Consider the following 4,144-nt stretch of genomic DNA (forward strand, 5'->3'; position numbering starts at 1 on the left):
AAAAAGAATGCCCTTTAATTTATTTGTAAAATAATCACTTTTTAAATTAATGTAAATTAGATATTTTATAATCGAAAACCTGTTTCCCCTTATTTTTAAATTAAGATCTCTATTTACTACATATTAAGAACTATGTTAACATTATTCATTCTCAAGATATTATTAATCAGGAAGTACATAAAAGTCATCAATTTATTTGGCTTACTATTCTAATCCTCAAAAGACTAGGCACTCTGCTTGAGATCATGTTCCTCTCCCTAAAAATTCACATATCATCCACAGCCTATACTGAACAAATGTGGGGGGGGAAAGAGAGAGGTGGTAAAATGGAAAATACATTTGACAGTTTAACACGTACATATTTACACATTAGGTGCAGAGGAAAAGATAGCACAAAGAGGGATGATTCGATAGGCATGATTGGAAATAAAGAGGGATTCTCCAGTCACAACTCCAACCAATCCACTTGGAATGTATTTGCCCTGGGCAGCCAGTGCACGCTTTGTGTATTCCTCTTGTGCAGCTTTAGCATTCTCTTTCTTGCCTCCCCAAGTCTTGAGAACAGAGGCCTGCAGGCCAAAGGAGAAGAAAAGAGGCCAAGGCTTATGCAGAGGCCATTTGTTTATGGCATTCAGATGGATTGCGGCCTCCTCCTCACTCTGGTTTTCAGATAGGAAGGTGATTCCAGCAACTGCTGGGAGAACGGTGTGACGCATGGCAGAGACGTCTGCCATAACAACCTCTTCAGGAGTGTATTTCTTAATGCAGGCATGACCGGGGGTCATCATGTTGAGGTTTCTACAGGGTTCCTTCCAGGTAAATATGGTGGTCTCTCAGAGCCTTGTAGACTGCAGCCAAAACCTTCTGTGTAAAATACTGTCAGCGCTACAGATCATAACCCCCATCAGGCAACATCTCAGGCTCTACAATGGGAACAATGCCATGCTGCTGGGAAATGCTGGCCTAATGTGTCCATACATTAGCATTTTCTACGATGGTAGGATGAGAGGGAATATGGTCTGAGATCACACAGCGCCATTTTGCAAAATCTGCACCCTCCCCCCTGCACCGAGCACAACGCCCAGCTATTCCATCCAACCAGCATTGATCCCGTGTCACATGGTCTCATCAAAGAGAATGACTCCCCCAATGCAGGGACCCTCCCGCTCATTGGCGGCGAAGAGCAGCTGATGAAAAAAGCGGCGGTTCTCCTCAATGTTTTCTACATTGATTGAGCTCAGGCAGCAATGATGCCGTTGCCATGGGCAACATTGCAACGGGCGTTATCCGAGAGCCCCTTCCTCTGCACAGGGGTAAATGCTGGATATTTGTGAGGCATTGTGGATCACATCCTTCCAGCAGTCTCCCTTGATAACTATGAACAGCAGCAGCAACTCCCAAATTAGGCAGACTGACCTTCATTTAATCCAGCCGGCCAGCGTCAGCCGCGGACTGTGTGAGAAACCGACGCCCGCGGCTTTGAGCAGGGGAACCGGCCAGAAGTGAAACAACCGCCAGAGGGAGCACAAGCTGGGACAGACACCACTGTTTACAGCAGGGATGCCCACACTTTTTGGGCTTGCGAGCTACTTTTAAAATGACCAAGTCAAAATGATCTACCAACAATAAAATAAAAAAAAACCACAAAGCACACTGTACGCAGAGAAAATGTTAATTATCATTTTCAAAGAGGTCAAGGCAGATGACTCTATGCAATGTCACCTCAGTAACAACTATACAAAAATAGACAAATACCGCTGCCCTTTATACTAAACCATGATAGTGGTTTTTAGTGCAGGGAGCTGTGCTGAATGCCCCGCGCTGCTCTCGACACTCATAGGCTCCCTGCAGATATAAATTCTCAAAACGGACACATTTTGATCACTAAATTGAAAATATAATCATTTTTCCTACCTTTTTTTTGTCTGATGATTTCATGAGTCTCTAGTCCTTCTTCTGTAAAGCCAATATTTCTTTCTTTCTACCTTTCTTTCTCCTCCGGGCCCCCCCCTCTTTCTTTCTCTCTACCCCTGGCCCCCCTCTTTAGTTCTGCCTTTCTTTCTCTCTCCCCCTAGCCCCACAAAGCCATCGTGCCGATTTCTCCACTTCCACGATTCTTTCCCTACCCCCCACCCCCAAGCCAGCAGCCGATTTCTCCCTGCTCCTTCCCCGAGCCAGGCCTGGCGCATACAAGCGCCGGGCCCACAAGACTTCACCTCCAGCGTCAGTTCTAACGGGGAGGAAGTTCCAGGCCAGCTAGACAGAACCGGGAGGTCCTGGAAGAAGGGCGGTGCACCCTGTTAAGGAGCACGCAGGCGCAGACTCGTCAGTACCGTGGTAAGCGCACTAGATGCAGGGTCTGGTGAGGGTGGTACTGGGAGGCCAAGTTAACTAAGTTACTGCACTTGGATAGTGTATTTTCTTTCCCAGTCTCTGCAGGTCCAGGGTGGAGAAGTCGGCGTTGGCGGCGGTGGCAGCTGAGCGGCATAGGCAGAATGAAGAGCTTAAGAAAGTCTTGGAGACCAACCAGGACTTTGGCAAGCCAGCAAAGAGGTGGCAGAATGGCACCACAAAGACTATCAAGCTGATGGAAACACAATCACACATAATGGGACAGCTCTTGCAAGCTTCAGTGAGTGGTCCAGCGGTGAATCCGGTAATGGGTGGCTTGTCTGCCCAACCCTAGGTAGGATAAAACTCTTTAAACATGTTAAATCTTAGTAAAATTACACCAAAAAGATGCTCCAGATGATTTTTTGAGCTCTTTTGAGCGGATTGCCACAGCAGCAGGTTGGCCAGTGAACCAATGGGCGGTTAGGCTATTACCTTGTCTGGCAGGAGAATCAATGGCCTGATAATTATTGGCCTGTCCCGGTGGTAAAGTTTGGAACACTGCCAATAAGTCTCACATTTTGGATTTCCTGGGGTTCACAAGGGAGCATTATAGACAGGCTTTCCGTGGCATGCAGTGGCAGGAGAAAGAACGGCCTAAGGCATCGTTTCCAGAAATTGTTCCAACACAATTTCCGTGAAAAGATCTCCGGGATCTGCCAACATTGGTTGCAACCACCTCTCCGCCATCTTTGTAAGGCGTTGAAGTAGTACTTTAGGCCGTTCTTTCTCCTGCCACCGGGAACTGATTGGAGAACCCCTTGGGTGTGGGAGCGCATTCCGCCCCTCCCCGACAACACCTGTTGGAAGGCTCACTTTTTTTTTTAATTTTTTTTATTTATTTGAGTTTAATACTTTTACAATATCATAAAGATATCAAGAAAAAAGGGTTACCATACAAATATTTCAATAACAAATCATACAACAAACAATCCTTTACAAGCCCACTAAACAGGGAAGACATGTTGCTCATTTATCAACTAAATTTAAGGAAAAACAAAGAAATGAATTGAATTCCAAAGAACCCAATCATTCCCTACTAAATTTAGGACATGGACTTACCTACCCTATTTTTCTCAATAAAGAATGAATGAAAACGAAAGAGAAAAGAAAAAGAGAAAGAAATCTCACTTCTGTTCACGTGCTAACAAAAATTGTTGCAATTGAATGGGATCCCAAAAAACGAATTCAGTATCTTGTGTCTTAACCAAACATTTACAAGGAAACTTTAAGTAAAATGATGCTTCAAGTGCTAATACTCTATTTCTCAATTTCAAAAACTCTTTCCTTCTAAGCTGAGTAGCTCTTGAGACATCTGGAAATATACTAACCAAATCCCCACAGAACTTGGTCAGTCTATCTTTAAAGTAAAGTTTCATTAACAACATTTTATCTGTCTCACTCATACATGTTAAAATCATTGTGGATCGAGTCTGAATAACATCTTGAGAGTCTTCTAAAAACTCTGTTAAGTTAACATCATCTGTTACCAGATGGTCCACATCCTGTACAGTTTCCTTTTTCTTCTGGGGAATATAATAGCAGTTGTTTATTGGAAAGCTATCTGCGTTGGGTATTCCCAGAATCTCCTTGAAATACTTTCTTAACAATATTTCTGGCAATAACAGATGAGTTACTGGGAAATTAACCAAGCGGAGATTCGTCCCCTGATGCATATTTTCTAACATTTCCATTTTTAAATGCATTGTCATGGAATCTTTTACAGCAGATAGTGAAACAGCTTGCAATGTGT

General features: G+C 43.8%; 1 pseudogene; it reads right to left on the reverse strand.

Annotated features, from left to right (window-relative positions):
* Window positions 1–362: 362 nt before the first annotated feature.
* LOC117366423 lies at window positions 363–1,339 on the reverse strand (annotated as a pseudogene).
* Between the last annotated feature and the right edge of the window lie 2,805 nt (window positions 1,340–4,144).

Source organism: Geotrypetes seraphini, chromosome 9 (assembly GCF_902459505.1).
Source record: "Geotrypetes seraphini chromosome 9, aGeoSer1.1, whole genome shotgun sequence".
Lineage (NCBI taxonomy): Eukaryota > Metazoa > Chordata > Amphibia > Gymnophiona > Dermophiidae > Geotrypetes > Geotrypetes seraphini.